This window comes from Hordeum vulgare, chromosome 4H (genome assembly GCF_904849725.1).
Source record: "Hordeum vulgare subsp. vulgare chromosome 4H, MorexV3_pseudomolecules_assembly, whole genome shotgun sequence".
In the NCBI taxonomy this organism is placed as follows: Eukaryota; Viridiplantae; Streptophyta; class Magnoliopsida; order Poales; family Poaceae; genus Hordeum; species Hordeum vulgare.
Genome location: NC_058521.1, coordinates 374,111,544 through 374,124,337, shown reverse-complemented (window position 1 = coordinate 374,124,337; position 12,794 = coordinate 374,111,544).

Genomic DNA, 12,794 nt, shown 5'->3' with positions numbered 1-12,794 from the left:
CGAAGAGGAGCAGGACGTGCCGCCCCCACCTCCGCGGCGTGAAGCAGGTCCCCACGACCGGCCTCAAGAACCTAGGGCGAGGCCAGGAGATGAAGCAAGTTGTCAGGTGGTTCCTCGACCATTCGCCGATGCACGCGCACTCCCGGCACTTCAGGTCCTAGGCCGCGAAGGCGCTCCGCTCGAAGAAGACCCGTTGGAGCAACATGACCACATCGCCACCGCGCGCGCTACACCCGTCGGGCCGGTGGGGTGCCTCGCCATCGCCCTTGAGCTCAACCCAACTGTGTGGCTCTCCAAGTTCAAGCCCGACCTACCCCCACGCTATGACGGCACCCTAGACTCGGCCGAGTTCCTGCAACTGTACACGTTGAGAATCAGGGCGGTAAGAGGAGGCGACAAGGTCATGGCATGCTGGTTCCCCATGGAGCTCAAGGGCGGCGCGCTCTCTTGGCTCCTCAACCTCCCAAAGGCTCCCACCATAAACGACCTGCAGCGCATCAGGCAACAGGAGGGGAGACCCTGCACAAGTTCATACTGTTGGAAATATGACCTAGAGGCAATAATAAAATGGTTATTATCATATTTCCTTGTTCATGATAATCGTCTATTGTTCATGCTATAATTGTATTAACAGGAAACAGTAATACATGTATGAATAAATAGATCACAATGTGTCCCTAGCAAGCATCTAGTTGTCTAGCTCGTTGATCAATAGATGATCATGGTTTCCTGATCATGGGCATTAGATGTCACTGATAACGGGATCACATCATTGGGAGAATGATGTGCTGGACAAGACCCAATCCTAAGCATATCACTAGATCGTATTGTTCGTATGCTAAAGCTTTTCTAAATGTCAAGTGTCTTTTCCTTCGACCGTGAGATTGTGCAACTCCCGGATACCGTAGGAGCGCTTTGGGAGTATCAAACGGCACAACGTAAATGGGTGACTATAAAGGTGCACTACGGGTACCTCTGGAAGTGTCTGTTGGGTTGGTACGAATCGAGATCGGGATTTGTCACTACGGGTGACAGAGAGGTATCTCTGGGCCCACTCGGTAGAACATCATCATGAGCTCAATTTGACTAAGCAGTTAGTCATAGGATGACGTGCTACGGAACGAGTAAAGAGACTTACCGGTAATAAGATTGAACAAGGTATATGTATATCGACGATCGAATCTCGGGCAAGTTCTATACCGACAGACAAAGGGAATTGTATACGGGATTGATCGAATCCTTGACATCGTGGTTCATCCGATGAGATCATCATGATACATGTGGGAGCCACCATGGGTATCCAGATCCCGCTGATGGTTATTGGCTGTAGAGTGTATCGGTCATGTGTGCATGCCCCCCGAACCCGTAGGGTCTACACACTTAAGGTTCAATGACGCTAGGGTTATAGGGAATTGTTATACGAGGTTACCGAAGGATGTTCGGAGTCCCGGATGACATCTCGGACGTCACGAGGAGCTTCGGAATGGTCCAGAGGTAAAGATTGATATATAGGATGGATGGGTTTGGACGCCGGAAATGTTTCGGGCACCACCGGCAAAGTGTCGGGACCACCGGAAGGGTTCCGGAGGCCCACCAGGAGGGGCCACAAGCCCCGAAGGGCTACGTGTGACAAGTGCAGGAGGGAACCAGCCCCTAGGTGGGCTGGTGTGCCCCCCACACCCAGCCCATGCGCACCAAAGAGGGAGGGAGGGGAAACCCTAGGCGCTGGTGGGCCTAAGGCCCACCTAGGAGTGGGCCTCCCCTCTCCCTGCCCTGGTCGCCGCCCGCTCTCCCATGTGGGCTGCCGCACTACCTAGGGTGGGAACCCTAGGGGTGGCGCACCCCCTCCCCTCCTACTATATATAGAGAGGGTTTTGGGGCTGTTTTGTACACAGTTTTCCATCTCCCTCGGCGGAGCCTGCTTCCCTCCTTTCTCATCTCCCACGGTGCTTGGTGAAGCCCTGCCGGGAGACCTCGTCTCTCCATCGACACCACACCGTCGTGCTGCCGGAGATCTTCCCCAACATCCCCCTCCTCCTTGTTGGATCAAGGTGCGGGAGACGTCACCGGGCTGCTTGTGTGTTGAACGCGGAGGTGTCGTGGTTCGGCACTAGATCGGAATCACACCGCGATCTGAATCACCGTTAGTACGACTAAATCAACCGCTAGTTCTAGCAACGCTTCCTTTTAGCGATCTTCAAAGGTATGAAGATGCACTCACCCCTCTCTCGTTCCTAGTCTCTCCATAGGAAGATCTGAATATGGCGTAGGAAAATTTTGAATTTATGCTACATTACCCAACACATACAACGCTGCACGGTCATGCGCCTCAAGATCCCCAAGGCATCGGACGAGGCCGTCATCTCGGCCTTCTCCGACGGAGTCACCGACCTCAAGATGAAGGAGGAACTCGCCATGAGTGATGAAATGAGCACTGCACTGGAGATGTTCAACCTGGGAAACAAGTGCGCCAGGGCTGGAGAAGGTCGCTTGTCACACCTCGGGCCTCAGGCGGCGGAACCAAAAGAGAAAAAGACCAAGGCCAAGGAGATATAGTGCAAGGCTCCTGCGGTGCTCGCGGAGGAGCATAAGACGAAGTACGTTCGAGGGGGAGAGCGTCCATTAGGAGGGGGGCCAACGTGCATATTCCATGACAGCAGTGGCCATGATACCTCCGAGTGCCAAGAGCTCTGACTGGTCCGTGCCGAGCACTTCAGCAGGCGCCCTGGACGGGGAGACAGAGGCCCCACGCACGGCGGTGGTCGCAGTGGAGGCCGCTGGGATGACTAGGAGCTGTGTCAGGGGTGGTGTAAACAGCCTCATGAAGACCGTTGGCGCGGCCTGCCTCAAGAAGACCGCTGGCGCGACTAGGCTCAGGACGACCGCCGGAGCGACGACCCTCAGGAGGCGACGCGGTCAGCCTCGTGAGGCTCGCACTCCTGAGGCTCCACTGCCTCCGCTACCTCTGCCGCCCAGAATGAGGGATGATGACAGGCAGGACGATGGGGCCGGGGGCTTCCAGGAGGTTAGTGCGGTGGCCTCCATCCAGGGCGGTGCCCGGACCTGGGCCAACAACCGCGGCTTCAAGGAGTTCGCACGGGAGGTGAATGCTTCTCTCCCGAAGCCTGAAGTGATGCACCCCCTCAACTGGTCCCAAACAACCATCACCTTCGAACCAAGTGACCATCTCAGGTGGTCGTTCATGGCCGGCAAACTCCCCCTGATGTGCACCCCGACCATCAGGAATGTCCTCGTCACCAAGACCCTTATCGACAGTGGAGCGGGCTCAACTTCCTCTCGGCCGAGACCTTCGAGAAACTCCATCTGCCGTACGGACAACTCATGCCAACCAAGCCTTTCTCAGGAGTCACGAAGGGGTCCACCGTGCCCATCGGGCAGGTGACTTCGGTGAGCGCAAGAACTACCACACCGAGATCATTGTCTTCGACGTCGCGCACATCCACCTGCCGTACAACGCGATCTTTGGGTACCCGGCTCTCGCCAAGTTCATGGAAGTAACCCACCATGGCTACAACGTCCTCAAGATGCCAGCGAGCGGCGGCGTCATCACCATCACCTGCGACGAGAAGGATGTCGTCGGCGCGCTCGAGCGCGCCTACCGCGCCATGGCGGTGGAACGTTCCGACGATGAAGATGAGGAGCTACCTCGCGAGGACCCAGACAAGAAAAGGAAGCAACTCCTCCCCACGGAGCGCCCTGGTGCTTCAGGCTCCATGCCTGGGGACAGGGTATTGCCTCCCATCACATAGGAAGGCACGCTCGGGGCCCCCTTGGGTCCGGGCTCGGGGCTCCCACCGGGGAAGCTCTGGGCCTGACCAGTGAGGCGAGGGTGTTGGAATTATGCCCTAGAGGCAATAATAAATGTATAGTTATTATTATAATTCCTGTATCAAGATAATAGTTTATTATCCATGCTATAATTGTATTGAATGAAGACTCATTTACATGTGTGGATACATAGACAAAACACCGTCCCTAGCATGCCTCTAGTTGGCTAGCCAGTTGATCGATGATAGTCAGTGTCTTCTGATTATGAACAAGGTGTTTTTTCTTGATAACTGGATCAGTCATTGGGAGAATCACGTGATGGACTAGACCCAAACTAATAGACGTAGCATGTTGATCGTGTCATTTTGTTGCTACTGTTTTATGCGTGTCAAGTATTTATTCCTATGACCATGAGATCATATAACTCACTGACACCGGAGGAATGCTTTTTGTGTATCAAACGTCGCAACGTAACTGGGTGACTATAAAGATGCTCTACAGGTATCTCCGAAGGTGTTAGTTGAGTTAGTATGGATCAAGACTGGGATTTGTCACTCCGTGTGACGGAGAGGTATCTCGGGGCCCACTCGGTAATACAACATCACACACAAGCCTTGCAAGCAATGTAACTTAGTGTAAGTTGCGGGATCTTGTATTACGGAACGAGTAAACAGACTTGCCGGTAAACGAGATTGAAATAGGTATGCGGATACTGACGATCGAATCTCGGGCAAGTAACATACCGAAGGACAAACAGAATGACATACGGGATTATACGAATCCTTGGCACTGAGGTTCAAACGATAAGATCTTCGTAGAATATGTAGGATCCAATATGGGCATCCAGGTCCCGCTATTGGATATTGACCGAGGAACCTCTCGGGTCATGTCTACATAGTTCTGGAACCCGCAGGGTCTGCACACTTAAGGTTCGACGTTGTTTTATGTGTATTTGTGTTATATGGTTGGTTACCGAATGTTGTTTGGAGTCCCGGATGAGATCACGGACGTCACGAGGGTTTCCGGAAAGGTCCGGAAATGAAGATTGATATATAGGATGACCTCATTTGATTACCGGAAGGTTTTCGGAGTTACCGGGAATGTACCGGGAATGACGAATGGGTTCCGGGAGTTCACCGGGGGGGGCAACCCACCCCGGGGAAGCCCATAGGCTTTGGGGAGACACACCAGCCCTTAGTGGGCTGGTGGGACAGCCCCTAGGGGGCCTATGCGCCAAGAGAAAGAAATCAAAGGAAAAGAAAAAAAGAGGGAAGAAGTGGGAAGGGAGGGGGACTTCTCCCACCAAACCAAGTCCAACTCGGTTTGGGGGGGAGTCCTCCCCCCCTTGGCTCGGCCGACCCCTTGGGAGTCCCTTGGACCCCAAGGCAAGGTCCCCCTCCCTCCTCCTATATATATGGGGCTTTTAGGGCAGATTTGAGATGACTTTCTCACGGCTGCCCGACCACATACCTCCATAGTTTTTCCTCTAGATCGCGTTTCTGCGGAGCTCGGGCAGAGCCCTGCTGAGACGAGATCATCACCAACCTCCGGAGCGCCGTCACGCTGCCAGATAACTCTTCTACCTCTCCGCCTCTCTTGCTGGATCAAGAAGGCCGAGATCATCGTCGAGCTGTACGTGTGCTGAACGCGGAGGTGCCGTCCGTTCGGTACTAGATCGTGGGACTGATCGCGGGATTGTTCGCGGGGCGGATCGAGGGACGTGAGGACGTTCCACTACATCAACCTCGTTCTCTAACGCTTCTGCTGTAGGATCTACAAGGGTACGTAGATCACTCATCCCCTCTCGTAGATGGACATCACCATGATAGGTCTTCGTGCGCGTAGGAAAATTTTTGTTTCCCATGCGACATTCCCCAACAGTGGCATCATGAGCTAGGTTCATGCATAGATGTCTTCTCGAGTAGAACACAAAAGGTTTTGTGGGCGGTGATGTGCGTTTTGCTGCCCTCCTTAGTCTTTTCTTGATTCCGTGATATTGTTGGATTGAAGCGGCTTGGACCGACATTACTCGTACGCTTACGAGAGACTGGTTTCATCGTTACGAGTAACCCCCTTTGCTCAAAGATGACTGGCAAGTGTCGGTTTCTCCAACTTTAGTTGAATCGGATTTGACCGAGGAGGTCCTTGGATGAGGTTAAATAGCAACTCATATATCTCCGTTGTGGTGTTTGCGTAAGTAAGATGCGATCCTACTAGATACCCTTGGTCACCACGTAAAACTTGCAGCAACAAAATTAGAGGACGTCTAACTTGTTTTTGCAGGGTATGATTGTGATGTGATATGGCCAACGATGTGATGTGATATATTGGATGTATGAGATGATCATGTTGTAATAGAAATATCGACTTGCACGTCGATGGTACGGCAACCGGCAGGAGCCATAGGGTTGTCTTTATACTAACATATGTGCTTGCATATGCGTTTACTATTTTGCTAGGATGTAGCTATAGTAGTAATAGCATAAGTAGCATGACAACCACGATGGCAACACGTTGATGGATGATCATGGTGTGGCGCCGGTGACAAGAAGATCGTGCCGGTGCTTTGGTGATGGAGATCAAGAAGCACGTGATGATGGCCATATCATGTCACTTATGAATTGCATGTGATGTTAATCCTTTTATGCACCTTATTTTGCTTAGAACGACGGTAGCATTATGAGGTGATCTCTCACTAAAATTTCAAGACGAAATTGTGTTCTCCCCGACTGTGCACCGTTGCTACAGTTCGTCGTTTTGAGACACCACGTGATGATCGGGTGTGATAGACTCAACGTTCACATACAACGGGTGCAAAACAGTTGGGCACGTGGAACACTCGGGTTAAGCTTGACGAGCCTAGCATGTGCAGACATGGCCTCGGAACACATGAGACGGAAAGGTCGATCATGAATCATATAGTTGATATGATTAGCATAGGGATGCTTACCACTGAAACTATACTGAACTCACGTGATGATCGGACTTGGGATAGTGTAAGTGGATCATGAACCACTCAAATGACTAGAGAGATGTACTTTTTGAGTGGGGGTTTAGCATATAATTTGATTAAGTTGAACTCTAATTATCTTGAACATAGTCTAAGTCCACTTTGAATATATTTGTGTTGTAGATCATGGCTCACGCAAGTGTCATCCTGAATTTTAATACGTTCCTAGAGAAAGCTAAGTTGAAAGATGATGGAAGCAACTTTGTAGACTGGGCTCGTAGTCTTAAGCTAATCTTACAAGCTGGAAAGAAGGATTATGTCCTTAATGCTGCGCTAGGAGATGAACCACCCGCTACGGCTGATCAGGATGTTAAGAATGCTTGGTTAGCACGTAAGGAGGACTACTCAATAGTTCAATGTGCAGTCTTGTATGGCTTAGAACCGGGACTTCAACGTCGCTTTGAGCGTCATGGAGCATTTGAGATGTTCCAGGAGTTGAAGTTTATCTTTCAGAAGTCGCCGTCCTCGGCACGGTCGATCGGCCCCGCATATGCATCAACGCTCTCGCAATCGACAGAGCCGCAACTCATGGCCCCTTTTGGCCCGCACGAGCTGACCATCGGTGGGTGAGCTCAGACGCCTGCACCCTCATGCCCTTCGGAATGGGGAATGCAGCTGTTACCTACCAGAGGCTCTAGCAGGCAATGCTCATGCCTTGCGTGTTGGGACGTGGCGAGGAAGAGGTGGAGATGCTCAGGCCAAGTGAAGGTCCCAAGCCTCGGGAGACGGCGGACCCGTGATGGTCGTGACCGTGGAAGCAGGAGATCGGGCGACGACGGCTCCCTCGGCCCTTCAGCGGCATTGTCGCCACGTGACTTTTGTTGGTTGTTGTCAGGTAACTTTCTGGCTCACTTCGTCCGAGGGCGCCCATAGGGCCATGAGGCCTCAAGGAGTTCAGGGCATTCCCCAACCGCCACTTTCATTTAAGCATCCTTCAGTTGTTTCTGTCGCACCCACTTCAAACCCTAACATTCTACCTTGATTGCGTCTTTGGGCGGTCGACCCCTGCTTGGGGGTTTTGATCGAAGCTTATCCTTGCAGGCCACCTCAGACAGGAGACACCCTGTCTCACTCCCGAAGAAGAAGAAGTCAGCAGGGTTTACCAATGACCCAAAGGGAATCAGGCACCAATTCCTCGGGGGTAGGGACACTCGCGAGGCCAAAGCGTCCTCGCGACCTCCCAGATACACCCCCACCGTGACACTCTCACGTAATAACGAGACGAGGCTGTATACGCCCAAGGCCCCCCGACGATGCGAAGGGGTCCATCCCACGCCTAGTGGAAGTCCTATGCTTCGCGGTGGGGAGAAGACTCAAGAGAATCAGGTGTCTATGCCTCGAGGGTAGGGACACTCGCAAGACCAAAGCATCCTCGCGAGCTCCCATATACACCCCCACCATTACACACTCACGTAATAACAAGTCGAGGTTGTATACACCCAGGGGCCCCCGAGGACGCGAAGGGGTCCCTCCCACGCCTAGTGTCAACCCTACGCTCTATGCTAGGGAGCAGATGAAGTCAATCAACATAGTCCGTCAATGACTAAGCCCATAGCTGGCCAGGAAATCAACACAGTCCGCCAATGACTGTGCTCACAGCTGGCCAGGAAGTCAACCCAGTCCACCTACGACTACGCCCACGCCCAGTGCAGGGGACAGACAACTACAGGTACGGAGCCGCTCGTACGTCAAGGGGGACCCCTGAGCATCGTCACTCAGGGGCCTAACTCCGCCCATAGCCCCTTCCCCTTTGGGCCGTCCAGGTTTCTGGTTGATTCAATCACGTCGGAGGTACACGCGGGGCAGGCCCTGCCGACGGAGAGTGTTGAAGGAGTTCGGGAGTCTCAAATTGTCAGTCTCTTATGGAGACCGCCGGAGTCGCTCGTACGTCAAGGGGGACTCCTGCGCATCGCGACTCAGGGGCCTAACTATGCACGTAAACCCTTCCCCCTTTGGGCCGTCCTGGTTTCTGGTCGATTCAATCGTGGCGGAGGTACACATGGGGCGGGCCTTGCAGACACAGAGTACCGAAGGAGTTCAGGAGTCTTAAATTGTTAGTTTCTTAGGGGACAACAGACACACTCACACGTCAAGGGGGACCCCTGAACATCGCGACTCAGGGGCCTAACTGCGCTTGTAGCCCCTTCCCCCTTTGGGCCATCCTGGCTTCCAGTCGATTCAATGGCGGCAGAGGTACGTACGGGGCGGGCCCTGCCGATGCAGGGTGCTGAAGGTGTTTTGAAGTTTCAAAATCCTCGTCGTGTTCCTCTCATGAGGGCTGCTCGCACATGAAGGGGGACTCATGAGCATCGTGACTCAGGAGCCTAACTACGCCCGCAGCCCCTTCCCTCTTGGGTCGCCCAGGCAGTCCAACGGCGGAGGAGGTACGCGCGGGGCGGGCCTGCCGACGCACAGTATCACAGCAAACATGAAAGAAACGAGGCGAAGAAACCATTCAACCAGTCAGCCAGTTATAACAAGCCTCAACAAGTTCTTGAAAACGCAAATAAGTTTGACGCCTCCACGAGGCACGATGTGCATTGCGGGGAAAAACAGGGAGAAGAAATCAGGACGAGTCGTCGCCGCCGGTCACTCCATCTTCAGGGGGCTTTTCGTCGATGTCAGAAGCGTCGTCTTCCCCGTCGTCGGCTTTAGCGGCATCCAGAGATGAAGGAGTTGCGACGCGGGCGAACTTCTTCACCAACGCGTCCACGAGACCCTTCACCGCCTCCGCAGCGCTATCGCGAGCCACGGCAGGGACCCGCAGGATCACGCAGCCGAAGTCGAACCCTAGCTCATGAAGATGAAGGTGACTGAAGACGCGTGTTGCGGCCTCAGAGAAGAGGTCGCGACACTCACTATCCAAGACATCGTCCACCTGGATGACGGCGTGCTCCAGCGCCATGGTGAGCTCCGCCGCGAGCCCGACGAAGCCATCCTTTGGGTGGCCAGAGGCTCGTCGAACCCGCCCCGGTAGAAGGTGTCGAGCGTCGTGTGAAGCCTGAGCTCAACGTTAGGAAAGCCGACCAGCTTCGTGGCCCTCTTCTTCTCGGCCGTGGCGAGGGCTTTCTCCTTGGCATCAGGAAGGGCCTTCTTCGAGATGATCTCCTTCTCCTGCTTGTCCAAGCGCGCCTGCTTCGCGCCCAAGCGAGTTTCCTCCTTGGACAGCTTTTCCTCCCGGGTAGCGAGCTTGGTCTTGCAGGCCTCCAGCTCTTCCTCCCGCAGGCGAAGCTTCGCTTGCTCCTCCTGGAAGGCCTTTAGGCAAGCCTACGCCTCGTCGTAGCGTTTGGCAGCCGCTGCGGCCCCAGTGATCGCCTCCTCGCGCGCAGCGCGAGTGGATTCGGCCTCCTTCAGCGCCTCCTCGAGTGTGGTGCGAGCGGCCTTGGCCTCCTTTTCGCCCTTCACCATCGCAACTGCGACCTTGCCCAGGGCGGTGAAGGCGTTATTCAGGACGCCCTGGGTGAATACAGAAGTCTTCAGGATCTCCTCCTGTGGAGCCTTTAGTGCTGCCGCGGGCGGTGCCGTTAGGGAGGCTCGTCACCAAGGACAGGGGGCTCTTGAGGCTGCTTAGAGACTGCGAGCATTAGCGCATCAGTGGACCGAGGGGCCTCAAGAGCCTTCCCCTTGAGCAACGGCGCCGCTGCAACCGCGTCAGTAGGGTTCGGGGGCTCGGGGAGGGGGGTCAACGACCAAGGCCTTAGAGGTCACCTCGCGAGCCTCCCCTTCTTCATCAGCAGGTGGCAACGCAGTGGGGAGAGCCGGCGGTGCATCAGGAGTCGCCTTTGGCTTGACGCCAGCCTTCTTCCTCTTCGCACCCACCAAGGCAACACCCCTGGACATCAGCCAAAAAGGGAATCAGCCATGTGCGGACGATGGATGTGTGAGGCGTGCCAAGACGAGCCACTTACTCTTCAACATTGTGCCATATTTTCCTCCTCTCTGCCCCGGTGATAGCAAGGGTGGCAGGGTCCCCCACGGAGGGGGGCAAGCCCAACGCCTCAGATTTCCCGCCATTGGAGGTAGGATGCGCCAAGCGCGGCTCAGCCTCGTGCCTCTGCTAGGCGAGCACGCACACGGACAACGTGGCACGCGGGGCCGACGCGCGTGCCCTAGAGGTCCTGGTGAGGCGCAAGGAGATCACCACAGAGACCTCGCCGGTGGCATCATCATATTCAACCTCGCGCAGAAGGATGGCCCGTGACGAGGGAGGCGCGTTCACGGGGTAGCCTTTGATAGTCTTCTCCGAGTCCTCCCCGTCGGAGGTGTCGTCCGACGATACCTCCACCGGACCAAAGCCCTCTGTCGGGAAGAGCCCCCGCTCATCGAAGACAGGCAGCACGGTAATCGGGTCGGCCCGGTCGTCGAGATGGTACAATGGACCCAAAGCCTCAGGCATGTCACCAGGGTCACCGCCCGGCAAGATCGCCAGGGCCGTGTTCAGCTCCTCAATGGGAAGGTCCTGGGACTCGAGCCTCAGCTTGTTGTCACCAGCCCGGTAGTCCCACAGGGGCCTGGAGTTGGCCTAAAGGGGCGCGAGGCGCTGCGCCAAGAATTCCTTCACTATCATTCCACCAGTCAGCCTCCTGGCGCCGGTGTCACGTGAGAAGCGCTCGAGAATGGGCACGGGCTGAGGGTCGGAGAGCTTCGTTGAGTTCCATGCAGAAGTCTTCTCCGATAGCCCTTTCGGCTCCTCCAACCGAGGGATGGCATCCTTGAGGCTCATGAGAACCTAGCGGTGCCTAAAGTTTTCGACCTTCTTCCCGGCCTTCAGAAGCAAGTTGCCGCTCTATGCCGCTACGAAAGAGATGCACGCTGATAAATGGGCGCCGTTGTGCAGGCGCAGGCTGAAGAAATGGCGGAAGAGGGCTACTGAAGGCCGCACGCCTACGAAGGACTCGCATTAGAAAGCGAAGACGGACAGGAGCAAGATAGAGTTGGGCTGGAGGTGAAGGGCCTGGATCCCATAGTGGTTTAGGATGGCAGTGAAGAATGAGGAGAAAGGAGGCACCAGCCCGACGAAGAAACTATGTAGGAAGAAGGGGTATACCGCCTTCGACGCGGGCCACTTTGCTGCAGCGCCGGGCCAGATCAGGGTCCGCTCGTGCTCGTTGGACTCGGCCGCGGTCCATGGGAGCACGGGGGGCAAGATCCGCATACTTGGAAAGGGTGCACTCCAGGAGAGGAGCAGCCGGCGCAGGTCCTTGCGTCTCAGGCTTCTGCTTACCGACGGGTGGCATCGCTGGACCGAAAAGGGAGCGGCACGGAGCTGGATCTGGGAGGCATCGACTCGAGTTGGAGACCAAGAAGGGAGAGAGTGTGCAGGGGAAGAGAAAGCAATAATGGACCAACGCAGCGAGTCAGGGCCTTAATAACTCGAGTGAAGACAAAAGGCAAGGGAGACCTGACACCAGCCGTGTGACACGCACCGGTCTGGCCAACACGAATTTAGGGCCCGCGGCGCCTCAGGACGCCCCCCAAGGCTTTGCCCAGAAACTAACCCAAGCGCGTCGTGGGCTCGGGGGATACTTTTGGCGTTCTGGGAATGGGGGTACCCATACCTGCCTGCCCGTGGCCCAGGGCTGGCCCACTCTATCAAGCAAGCGTAATCGTGCGCGGCACCAGTCAAGGCAAGGTCCTCGCGAGGGGCCAAGCCTCGCGAGGAGGAACAACATCAAGACCTGCAGGGGGCCTCATCAGGATGACGTGGGGAAAGGAAAGGAGAGCAACATACAACAGGGCGGAGTAGTTTCTCCTGTAGTGTAAAGGGGCAAGGACGTACCGGGGTTCCCAAGGCATCTTCCAAAGGTTTCCCTTCTGGTGCAACAAAGCCATCGCCGGTCGCCAACAGGACAACCGTCATCCCTAGACCTGTCCCTGCAGCGCTGGCAGCCACTTTGCAGGCAAAGACCACCTTTGGGCAGGAGAGCATGTTCCCGTGTTCCGCTTCAAAATTGGCCATTGTGGGATCCCTTCCTCCCGAAATGATAAGGGAAGA